Source organism: Amia ocellicauda, chromosome 1 (assembly GCF_036373705.1).
Source record: "Amia ocellicauda isolate fAmiCal2 chromosome 1, fAmiCal2.hap1, whole genome shotgun sequence".
In the NCBI taxonomy this organism is placed as follows: Eukaryota; Metazoa; Chordata; class Actinopteri; order Amiiformes; family Amiidae; genus Amia; species Amia ocellicauda.
Window position 1 is genome coordinate 14,517,657 of NC_089850.1, and position 13,387 is coordinate 14,531,043.

The 13,387-nt window shown below is 41.6% G+C and overlaps 1 long non-coding RNA gene across 1 annotated transcript; it reads right to left on the reverse strand.

Moving 5' to 3' along the window:
- Positions 1-1,707: 1,707 nt before the first annotated feature.
- LOC136759783 (uncharacterized) lies at positions 1,708-11,698 on the reverse strand. Its single transcript, XR_010820112.1, has 5 exons — positions 11,555-11,698; positions 5,797-6,008; positions 5,434-5,449; positions 3,287-3,463; positions 1,708-2,842 (listed from the first exon to the last, which is right to left on the reverse strand). It is a non-coding gene; the product is annotated as an uncharacterized LOC136759783 (long non-coding RNA).
- Between the last annotated feature and the right edge of the window lie 1,689 nt (positions 11,699-13,387).

A 13,387-nucleotide genomic window follows, 5' to 3' on the forward strand; every position in this document is an offset into this window, starting at 1 on the left:
TGCCTCATTAACATCTCTCCTGCCTTCTCTCCATTGTTACCATTGCTGGCTCTTCCGCCCCTTGTTTGCCTGACCACTCTTTACAGCTCTGGACCTGGGTTCACCTTTCCTGTGCAATGCCTGACATCACACCAGGACAGGCCATGTCCAACAACCAACCCATTACTGACAGAGAGGGGCTTCTCCTGTCAAGTTAAGTGGCTGAGTGTATTCTGCTTTAATTTAATGTAATTTAAATGTGTATATATATAAACATAGTTACATGGTTCCACATTTTTTTTTTTTAATTCTATCATTTTATAACCAAACATGGAGATTCACATGTAAAGTTCTGCAAACTCTCAAAGAACAATGACTACTCTTTAGGAATAATGAATTCAATGAAAAAGTTGGCAAATTACCTTTTGGCCACATGACCCTACACAGAAGGAAGAGAGAAATGAACATCAGCAACACCAGTACAAGATGTCATTCTTACACCCCACTTGAATGCAGTTGCCCTATTAAACCACAAGTGATTTGTTAACATTGTCACTTTCTGGATCTTAGGTTTTAGGTAGTAAGTGTCTTTCCATGTTGACTAGACTAGGTTTATCATTCGGATATGACTATATAACTTCTGCTTATACATTCCTGCAAGAAATGCAAAGTTAAAATATATAGTTTCATTCCCATTACTATATCTATGATCTTTGTTATTTTTTATTTAGTCTTTCTCCAGGAGGAATTTTATTTTATTTTATTTTTTGATAAAATGGCAATTGACATTACTTAATATAGACATTACAGTGTACTTGCCATGTGTATTTTGTTCTGTTTTGCAGAGTCTCAGCTTGTTTCTCACTCTTTATATGAAAAACAAAAGTGCAGAAAGACTTTCACTTGCAGATCATTTCATAGTCCTGCTTTCCACCCATATTTATTGCTTCTGCATCTCAACCAATGAAATCTGAAACATTTACTTCATAGGGCACTGTTTTTACCTGGCCTTTATTCCTCTCTCTTACTGGAGTCTTGGCTTGCTGCAATTGTCTTCTTTTGCTTTGAAATGGTTTGAAAAACAAGACTGCTCTCTTCCCAGATCGTTGCTTTGTCTGTGAGTCAGCTAGACTGTATACTAATGTCATGGTCAGAATGAAACTGTAATAATTGTTATCTTTTTATTAGTAAAACACAGTACATTTTGTTTATTTTCTTATTTTGATGTTGGTTTCCACTTCACTGGAAAGATTTGTGTAAATACTGTCTGAAAAATGTTTTTTTTTAATATATATTCTATATATATCTTTTAAAAAAGGCTTTAGATGCAACTTTCACTTTCATGGCATTTATGAGAAATAGAAGCCCTTCTTGCAATGCATCAGGTAAGACTGATAACCTCTGAATCTGGGTTCAGTGTGCGAAAGGCTAAGCCTCACAAGCTGTCCCAGACATGTAGGATCTGTTACACCAACCTGTATTTTGCTCAGGACAGCTCTAGTGCCTTCCTCTGCAGCCATATAACCCGGAGAGGTGATGACACTGCGGTGACATGTAGAAACTATGTAGGCAGGTATATACCTCACATTTTGTGAAAGAAGGATTCAGTGGCTGAAAATATTCATCCCCATTGGACTTCTTCCAAATTGTGTTACATCCTGAATGTGATGCATTTAAATCTCCATGGCCTGATGTACACAACCTACCCAACACTGTTGAAGAGGTAAAATTATTTTTATTGTGAAACAACATCCATTATTCTTGGCAAAATTGTTCAAGCTCTGTCAAGTTGGATAGGGATAATTGGTGGACTGCAATCTTCAAGTCTTGCCAGAGATTCCCAAACAGATTTAAGTTCAGGATTTGACTATGCCACTGGAGGACATTCACTTTCTTATTTTGAAGCTACTAAGGTGTCGCTTTGGCAGTGTGTTTGGGGTCATTGTCCTGCTGAAAGGTGAAACTCCTTCTCCGTCTTGGGTCTTTTGCAGACTGAAGCGGGGTTTCCTCAAAGATTTGACTGTATTTAGCTTCATCCAGTTTGCCATCTACCCTTACAATCTTCCCAGTCCCTGCTGCTGCAAACTATCCCCATAACATGATGCTGCCACCACCATGCTTCACAGTAGGCTTGGTGTTACCTGGGTGAACGTTTTTTAGAAATTGCTTCCTTCTTGCCACAAAGGGCTTAATTAATATGCATATGATCATGCAAATAAATACCAATATACACAAATCAAAACATCCAAATTATAATGGAATAATTCATATCAATAAACACCAATAAACAGAGATAAAACACAAACAATTGAAAACAATCAATTACACAATTGATAGGAATAATGTACCCCTGTCACCTCCTGAGATAAATTTCTTTCCAGATTTAATCTATTTACAGGGCATTTTAGCAAAATGTGTTCTGAGGTGCAGGGTCACAGGCTGAGAACTACTGACTTTACTTTTCTAAAATAATCGACTGACAAAATATGAAATGCTGTTTGGATGAAAAGACTGAGGAGGGGACAATACAAAATCTGCATTTTAGTTGAGTAAGCCTGTTATTTTTTAAACAAGTTAAGCAAATGACATATTGGTCTCAAACAAAAACAACCTATCCGAAATAATAATTTAATGCAAATGTATGTATAATAATATTTCGGAGTGTAGGTTTGTAAGATGTGAGAGACTTGTTTCACAGCCTGGGTGTTGACTCCACACTGCAGTAATCCCACAGTCTCATGGAACAGACAGTCCACAGTTCCCACTATGTTTGCCCTGTTCTTCACCAGAGAGCTGCTCTCAGTCAAAATGAGCTCCGGGTTGTGAGTGTGGTGCATCACCACCAGAATGACCTCTTTATTGACTGTGGAGAGAGTGGAAGAAATATAAAGAATGCTTTACCTTTAATTAACATTTCTCAAAAAAACATTGGTTTCTCAATATTACAAAAAATATTGTACTTGTAGAAATTATGATCAAGTTTATATAAGTACAATAATTCACATCTGTTCATATTGCCAATCCAGTAGATTGTGTGTGATGTATATTGAAATATATGGAATGTGATGTATATATATATATATGGGACACATGTTTCAATATACATCACACACAATCTACTGGATTGGCAATATGAACAGATGTGAATATGCACTATATAACTGTAACTCCAGCGACTGAGAGTCCTCTTATTAATTCAGGTTACATGTAAACACTTTATGTATCCTACAGTATGTTGCATTGTGTTCCACATACAGATCAGAGAACCCAATAAGGGCATAAAATGTGTAAAAGAAACTAAACTCACCTGGGATATCATGAATGGCATTATCAATATCAGTTTGTATCCGAGAGGCAACTGGACAGAAGACCAGGATCACTGCACACTCCTCTATACTGCACTGTTTAATCAGCCGATACTCAGGGAGTCTCTTTAAAAACTCACGCTCAGACCCCAGGGTAACTCCAGTGGACATGATGTGAACTTTAATGGTATAGAAATGTAGACATTTGGAACATTAATCCAAACATACAGTAAGCCATTAAAGGTGAAAAACAAATGAGAATTTACACCGATAAGCCATAACATTATGACCACCTGCCTAATACTGTGTAGGTCCCCCTTTTGCCACCAAAACAGCTTTGACCCGTCAAGGCATGCACTCCACTAGACCTCTGAAGGTGTGCTGTGGTATCTGGCACCAAGATGTTAGCAGCAGATCCTTTAAGTCCTGTAAGTTACGAGGTGGGGCCTCCATGGATCGGACTTGTTTGTCCAGCACATCCCACAGATGCTCAATTGGATTGAGATCTGGGGAATTTGGAGGCCAAGTCAACACCTTGAACTCGTGATTCATCAGACCAGGCCACCTTCTTCCATTGCTCCGTGGTCCAGTTCTGATGCTCACGTGCCCATTGTAGGCGCTTTCGGCAGTGGACAGTGGTCAGCATGGGCACCCTGCAGGGGTGGCACCAGGGAGGGGCTTGGGGGTGCTGGAGCTACCCCTAGGATAGCCATAGCAACCCCCTAGCACCCCCAAGAAAATTCTGTGGTATATTTAGATTATTTGCGATGAACCACAACAACAGACGCATCATCTTCTTATGAAGACGTCTATCGGTAAGTTCATGATATTTTTAATACATTTGGCGGTTGAGGCACATATTCTGACTCCATATAGGTATCTCTATGCGATGCTCATTCATATAAAATTGTCAAAAAAAACACAGAATGGCATTGCAACTGTCGCAGAGTGGGTACTGCGTAGGCCTATGTCCGCGCGCGTGTGTATCGGTTAAATTAAAACTATGGCGACCGGCACATCAATGGGAAACCGTAAATTTTCAAAGCACCCTCGCTGACAAGTCAAGCTACCCCATAGCACCGACAAAACAAAACCTTTTGCACCGCCCCTGGCACCCTGACTGGTCTGCGGCTACGCAGCCCCATACGCAACAAACTGCGATGCACTGTGTGTTCTGACACCTTTCTGTCAGAACCAGCATTAACTTTTTCAGCAATTTGAGCTACAGTAGCTCGTCTGTTGGATCGGACCACACGGGCCAGCCTTCGCTCCCCACATGCATCAATGAGCCTTGGCCGCCCATGACCCTGTCGCCGGTTCATCGCTTTTCCTTCCTTGGACCACTTTTGACAGGTACTGACCACTGCAGACCGGGGACACCCCACAAGAGCTGCAGTTTTGGAGATGCTCTGACGCGGACGTCTAGCCATCACAATTTGGCCCTTGTCAAAGTCACTCAGATCCTTATGGTTGCCCATTTTTCCTGCTTCTAACATATCAATATTGAGGACAAAATGTTCACTTGCTGCCTAATATATCCCACCGACTGACAGGTGCCATGATAACGAGATTATCAGTGTTATTCACTTTACCTGTCAGTGGTCATAATGTTACGGCTGATCAATGTATATTTGAAGTTATTCTCAGCACTTTGAATTATGGCTGTAGGACACTAGACATACATACAGCACATATAACCAATTAGAGAGAGTAACTGAGGTATGCTGTACAAGATTTCAGTAAATATGCAGAATTAAAAAATATATATGTAATGATTTGGGCTTTTTCAACTATTTCCTGCAAAATGCAGTGCCTAATAAGAATATATAGGAATGTTTATCTTTATCAGATACTGGTACTTTCTGAAGGATAATGTCTTACATTTTGAAACATCACTAAGGACTGTAAATAATCCTGCCTGCAGGTATTTTATGTTGTTTCTATGTGTATGTCTATGTTTCTTATAGCACATCATCATTTTGAATTATTCGAATGATATGTGCGTCATACACTAATAAGATTTCAAGGATCCCCCCCTATAATTGTATTTCCAAATGTTGGAGATTTGCATATATAGTGACCCTAAATGTCAAAGAAGAGAGAAAAAAACGTAGTAATAACAAATTAAAATAAAATGTTATCAAATTACCTTCTGGTAGCAGACCCTTAAACAAAGAAATGAAAGATATTAACAGCAGCAACACCAGAACAAGATACAACATGTCATGCATTTCACACACACAGCTTGAATGCAGGTGGTTTGTTGAAGTTTTACTATATATCAAGACCATTTATATAATCATTATTGAAGAATAGTACTGTTAGCAACATACAAAGTACATTCAAAACAGGAAGAGAGTTGAGTGATCAATGTGCAAAATAAATATATATTTTGCTAGTACTTAATTGAGATATTTCCCAATAAACATTACAGACTTTTATCTTTTTTAATTATTTAAAAATAGAAGCCTGTGATAATACGTTGTCTGGCCTGCTAAAAAAAAACACTTACGCATTTCTGCAGTAGATTTAGAATACATCTTTGTAAGATGTAAAAGGCCCGTATCAACCATAACATCTCCACGCTGCTGTAATCCCTCAGTTTCAGAGCAGGCAGTCCACACCCACTGTGTTCCCTGTTCACAGGTATGCTGCTTTCAACCAAATCAAAATATTTGTTTAGAGTGTGCTGCATCACCACCGGAATGGACTCCTTATTGGCTGCTGAGAAAGTGGAAGAAAATATAAAAAGTTTTACCTTTAAGTGGTAATTCTCAAACAAGACAAATAGAACAATTTAAAGAAAGATGTATAATAATTAGGGTCCTGCATTTTATATGACTTGGCCTTATCAACTGTGTTTCAGTCATGCAAAATGCAGGGTCCTGGTTCCAATCAGTAGGAATAATACATACTTTCCTACCATGTGTATTATGTTTCAATAAACTGATACTTTCGAAGGATAATGAACATCAGTAAGTAGTGTGCTCTATGTACAGGTATTTTAGAAAATATATTAAACACATTTTGACATTATACTATTTCTAAATATATTCTGGGTAAAATATATTTGACAAAATATATTAACAATATATATATATATATATATATATATATATACAGTGAGGGAAAAAAGTATTTGATCCCCTGCTGATTTTGTACGTTTGCCCACTGACAAAGAAATGATCAGTCTATAATTTTAATGGTAGGTGTATTTTAACAGTGAGAGACAGAATAACAACAAAATCCAGAAAAACGCATTTCAAAAAAGTTATAAATTGATTTGCATGTTAATGAGGGAAATAAGTATTTGACCCCTTTGACTTAGTACTTGGTGGCAAAACCCTTGTTGGCAATCACAGAGGTCAGACGTTTCTTGTAGTTGGCCACCAGGTTTGCACACATCTCAGGAGGGATTTTGTCCCACTCCTCTTTGCAGATCCTCTCCAAGTCATTAAGGTTTCGAGGCTGACGTTTGGCAACTCGAACCTTCAGCTCCCTCCACAGATTTTCTATGGGATTAAGGTCTGGAGACTGGCTAGGCCACTCCAGGACCTTAATGTGCTTCTTCTGGAGCCACTCCTTTGGTGCCTTGGCTGTGTGTTTTGGGTCATTGTCATGCTGGAATACCCATCCACGACCCATTTTCAATGCCATGGCTGAGGGAAGGAGGTTCTCACCCAACATTTGACGGTACATGGCCCCGTCCATCGTCCCTTTGATGCGGTGCAGTTGTCCTGTCCCCTTAGCAGAAAAACACCCCCAAAGCATAATGTTTCCACCTCCATGTTTGACGGTGGGGATGGTGTTCTTGGGGTCATAGGCAGCATTCCTCCTCCTCCTCCAAACACGGCGAGTTGAGTTGATGCCAAAGAGCTTGATTTTGGTCTCATCTGACCACAACACTTTCACCCAGTTCTCCTCTGAATCATTCAGATGTTCATTAACAAGCTTCAGACAAGCCTGTACATGTGCTTTCTTGAGCAGGGGGACCTTGCGGGCGCTGCAGGATTTCAGTCCTTCACGGCGTAGTGTGTTACCAATTGTTTTCTTGGTGACTATGGTCCCAGCTGCCTTGAGATCATTAACAAGATCCTCCCGTGTAGTTCTGGGCTGATTCCTCATCGTTCTCATGATCATTGAAACTCCACGAGGTGAGATCTTGCTTGGAGCCCCAGACCGAGGGAGACTGACAGTTATTTTGTGTTTCTTCCATTTGCGAATAATCGCACCAACTGTCTTGTAGCCCATTCCAGCCTTGTGTAGGTCTACAATCTTGTCCCTGACATCCTTGGACAGCTCTTTGGTCTTGGCCATGGTGGAGAGTTTGGAATCTGATTGATTGATTGATTGCTTCCGTGGACAGGTGTCTTTTATACAGGTAACGAGCTGAGATTAGGAGCACTCCCTTTAAGAGAGTGCTCCTAATCTCAGCTCGTTACCTGTATAAAAGACACCTGGGAGCCAGAAATCTTGCTGATTGATAGGGGATCAAATACTTATTTCCCTCATTAATATGCAAATCAATTTATAACTTTTTTTAAATTAGTTTTTCTGGATTTTTTTGTTGTTATTCTGTCTCTCATTGTTAAAATACACCTACCATTAAAATTATAGACTGATCATTTCTTTGTCAGTGGGCAAACATACAAAATCAGCAGGGGATCAAAAACTTTTTTACCTCACTGTATATATATGTACATACAGGTGACAAAGGAAAAACCAACATAAAGTGTCTCAGTAAGGTGTTGGGAACCACAAGCCACCAGAACACTTTCAATGCTCTTGGTACAGATTCTACGAGTCTCTGGACTCTACTGGAGGGATGAACACCATTCTTCCAAAAGATATTCCCTCATTTGGGGTTTTGATGATGGTGGTAGAGGGCGCTGTCTAACACGTTGGTCCAAAATCTCCCATAGGTGTTCAAATGGGTTGAGATCTGGTGACTGCAAAGGCCATAGAATATGAGTCACATCATTTTCATACTCATCAAACCATTCAGTGAGCCCTCGTGCCCTGTGGATGGGGGCATTGTCATCCTGGTAGAGACCACTCCCATTTGAATGGAAATATTTCACCATAGGATAAAGTTGATCACTCAGAATAACTTTGTAATGATTTGCAATGACCCTTCCCTCTAAGGGTACAAGTGGACCCAAACCATGCCAGGAAAATGCCCCCCCAGCATAACAGAGCCTCCGGACCTCCTCACTGTAGGGGTCAAGCAGTCAGGCCTGTACCGTTCTCTTGGTGTCCCACACATGCACTCGCCCACTTGTCAAGAATATGGTGAAGGATGACTCATCTGACCATACCACTTTTTCCACATCTCTGTAGACCAGTGCCTATGGTTTTTGTACCACTGAACTCTCAAATGTGCATTTGTCTTTGTAATGAGGGGTTTATGCACTACAGGCCTACTATAATATCCTCTCTGTGTCGTTCTCGACGGACTGTTTTTGCTGACAGTCTGAACACGTCCTGCATTGACATTCTCAGTCACCTGGGAAAGAGTTGCTCTTCTGTTTGCCCTTACATATCACAGTAAAGCACGAGCATCACGGTCATTGTATGTGTGCTTTCAACCATAATTTCCAACCCTATTTACTGATGTCTTTCCCATAGATCTAAATGCAGATGTAACTTTAGCCACTGTTCCTACTGGAACACTAGCCAGTTGAGCATCTGTGACTGAAGCTCCTGCCATTCATGCCCCAATAATGACCCCTCTTTCAAAGTCACTTAGATCCTTTCCTCTTGCCATCTTCATCCAAAATCGAGGTCAACTGGGCCTGCTCAGCATTTGTATACATGCCACAGAGCATGATAGGTTGTTTATTGCTTAATTGTATCATGCAGTACACCTGCACCGGTTTCAGTTTTTATATACAAATAGAGCATTTAAAAATAATAGTCTTGTCTATATAGTGTCTTATATATTACGACTGCTTGCTGTGTTAGTTTTTTGTCCACAGGGATTTTTCCTCCATAGCAGAAGCGCTAGCAGTGGCATTAAAATCCGAGGCCCAGCTGCCTGGCCTAAGCCACGGTGTGTCATAAGAGATCTCACCCGCATGAGGGGCTCCTCCGCCGGCTTGCGCCCACACTACAGGCTGCGGCTCTAAGAGATCTTGCTCTCTCAGCTTGCTGGGATCGAGCTCTGCTATGCCTCCTCGTCCGTGTGTGCAGGCCCTGGTTTTAGGCCCTGCTTCGGCTGGTGGCCTACTACCCTCTGCTCCCTTGGACCCCAGACCCCATGCCACCCGGTGTCCCGGGGAACCCCGGCACACACAGAGTGGTTAAGCCTACGGGCTTACGCGGCACTTGTATCCTACACCCCTGTGTTTGGATACACAATGTTCTGTCCAGCAACAGCAAGGATGCGTCCGGTTGGTGTTGCAGTTCCCTCGTGTCCTTAACGTTGCCGTGTTGCAAACACCCTACCTAGGGGTACACCCCTGGTGCAAACACTGACACTGACGTTTCTTGGTTCATGTGTGTGTGCGCTTGGCCATGAGCTCCTCTTGCCCACGCCATTGCGCTGCTTGTGGCCGATACACCTTGCCCTCCTGGAGTGGGGAGGTCCTCTGCCCCGTCTGTCTGGGCACCGACATTGTGCCTTCCATTGGGAACCCGATATCGGCTTCAGTCGAGCCCCAGTAGCCCACGGGCTCTGACTCCTGGATGGAGGTATTTGAACTGTGTCTTTCCCTTCCACCGGACTATGCCTTCCAGTCAAGTACCCACGCAAGCTGCTCCTGGTCTTGCTGACAGCCTGTCGATGTGTTACCAGAGCAAAAGATCACTGCTGCTGTCCTCAGTGGTAATCACTTGAGCGAGCTATCGTGCTCCGCTGTGTACATAGTTCATTTGTTAAAAAATGTGTAGAGCTAATGTTGCCCTGCGCTAGCTGGTCTAATCAGCAGGCGTCAACTACTCCTGTGTTCCGCATGTGGTGGAGTTGGTTCCTGCACCCTGTGGTGTATATAGTTAGTTTGTATGACATTTTAAGTTGTCAGCACAGTGGAGTGCTCCACTCTGTACAGTTCAGTTGAGTAGGATGCTCTTGTGCTGCACGGAGGCAGCATGAATGTTCCTATTGCCACGCTATACATGTTGTTTTTCAGCCCAGCTACTCCAATTGATTAGCCGACTGTGTATTATGTTGATTTTCAGTTGGTCTGCAGCCCCGCTCCTGTTGGATCAGGGGTCCACTGCCATGATAATGTGCAGATGGCACACAAGTTGCTTGATTGCCTGGGCCATATATTGTGCAAGTAGATTATAGCCTTGCTCCTAGCTGTATTAGTAGAGCAGCCGGCCTGTAGCAGAGAGTGTAAGAGTTAACCTCTGTAGCCCCACTTTGTATATACTGTACTGATTGTAGACAGTTCCCTGTAAGAGCGAGACTGCGGTCCTCACTTCTGGGTGGCTCAGGTGCAGCCCTATGGGGCCCCTGAGGTTACTGTCTGGAGTTGTGTTGCCGAGGCCCCCTAGCGGTACACGTCAGGGCAGGCTCCCTTATCAGCTCACTGCCTCCACCTTTGCGACGGTTTTGTTATACAGTAACTCCTCCCCCTTGGGCAGTGCTTCCTTTTTCAGATAACCAGGGTTGCATTTGCAACCTATCGTTGCCTATCCTGTTGTAAGTCGCCTGGGTAAATTATTCACTAAAGCCTAATTGTCCTGATTTCTTTTAAAACCACCAGTCAATTGTTAACATTTTCTCATTATGGATCTTCACTTTTACGGCTTTAGAAAATAACATTCTTTCCATGTTGACTAGTTGAGGCTTATCATTTGTATATGACTATATCAATTCTGCTCAGATATACCTGCAATAAATGCAAAGATACAAAATGTATGGTTCCTTTCCCAAGACTTTGTTTATGATCTTTGTTACATTTCATTAATTTGTTTTTGTCCAGGAATTATTAACATGTTAAATATATTTTATATTAATAGATGGTTTTATTTACAAAAGTATTGAACAAACAGTAAATATGCAATCTGTAGATGTGTGAATGTGTAATATTACCAGTTGATATGTATTGCTTCTCCATTTTACCTAATGAAAGCTGAAACATTGCATTGATAAAACAGCTATTGACACGACTTAATATAGACATTACAGTGAACTTACCTCCTGGAGTTTTGGTTTGTTTCTCTGCAAAGACTCTTTCACTTTCAGGGCATTTCATATGCATTGCTTCTGCATCTCAACTAATGAAAGCTCAAACATTTACTTGTTAGGGCACTGTTCTTACCTGGTCTTTATTCCTCTTTCTCCCCTCGCTTACTGGAGTCTTGGCTTGTGGCAGATTTTCTCTTTTGGGTTGAATTGGTTTGAAAAACAAGACTTGGCTCCTCACAGATCTCTGCTGTGTCTGTGTGAATTGCAGTGAGTCACTATGTACTATGTACTAATGTCATAGTTAAAATGAATGTGAAACTGAAATTTCAATATGTTATCATGTTGTTAGGAGAAGGGTGTGTGTTTTTTAATGTTTTTAAAATTATATATTTAAAGAAAGATACACCGATCAGCCATAACATTATGATCACTGACAGGTGAAGTGAATAACACTGATAATCTCGTTATCATGGCACCTGTCAGTGGGTGGGATATATTAGGCAGCAAGTGAACATTTTGTCCTCAAAGTTAATGTGTTAGAAGTAGGAAAAATGGGCAAGCCTAAGGATCTGAGCGACTTTGACAAGGGCCAAACTGTGATGACTAGACAACTGGGTCAGGGCATCTCCTAAACTGCAGCTCTTGTGGGGTGTTCCCGGTCTGCAGTGGTCATTACCTATCAAAAGTGGTCCAAGGAAGGAAAAGCGGTGAACCAGCGAAAGGGTCATGGGCGGCCAAGGCTCATTGATGCACGTGGGGAGCGAAGGCTGGCCCGTGTGGTCCGATCCAACAAATGAGCTACTGTAGCTCAAATTGTTGAAAAAGTTAATGCTGGTTCTGATAGAAAGGTGTCAGAACACACAGGGCATCACAGTTTGTTGCGTATGGGGCTGCATAGCCGCAGACCAGTCAGGGTGCCAATGCTGACCCCTGTCCACTGCCGAAAGCCCCTACAATGGGCACGTGAGCATCAGAACTGGACCACGGAGCAATGGAAGAAGGTGGCCTGGTCTGATGAATCACGAGTTCAAGGTGTTGACTTGGCCTCCAAATTCCCCAGATCTCAATCCAATCGAGCATCTGTGGGATGTGCCGGACAAACAAGTCCGATCCATGGAGGCCCCACCTCGCAACTTACAGGATCTGCTGCTAACATGTTGGTGCCAGATACCACAGCACACCTTCAGAGGTCTAGTGGAGTCCATGCCTCGACGGGTCAGGGCTGTTTTGGTGGCAAAATGGGGACCTACACAATATTAGGCAGGTGGTCATAAAATTATGGCTGATCGGTATATATATATATATATATATATATATATATATATATATATATATATATTTGATCACAATATTAATAATATTTAAGTTTCTCCCTCTACACGGGCTCCTAACCTCGGAGTTGTATTTGACACCACCTGACATTTGAAACTCACATAAAGAACATAACTAGACATCCTTTTTTCATCTGCGAAACATTGCCAGGCTTGGGCACTGAATTCGTCATAACATCTGTTCTGTAGCAAGGTGGGCATATGCCTTGCATTTTATTTGAGGTATATTACAAGTGTGTGTATGTGTAGGACCCCAGGAACTAATGCTCTGTGAAAGAAAGATACAGTTGTGTTACAACCAGAAAAGTTTATGCATTTTAATCATATTTTTTCCCCACTTTGATTTACATAACCTACTCAACACTGTGAAGAGGTAAGATCATTTTTATTGTGAAACAACTAATTAAAAAATAATAATAATGAAATGTCTTGGTTAGAAAAGTATTCACCTCCCTCAATACTTTGTAGAAATATCTTTGGCAACAAATAGTGTTATGTCTCTACCACATTTGCACATCTGGATTGTGCTTTTGTCAAAGACCTGTATTTAGCTCCATTCAGTTTGCCATCTACTCTGACGGGCTTCCCAGTCCCTGCTGCTGCAAAGTATCCCCATAACATGATGCTGCCACCAC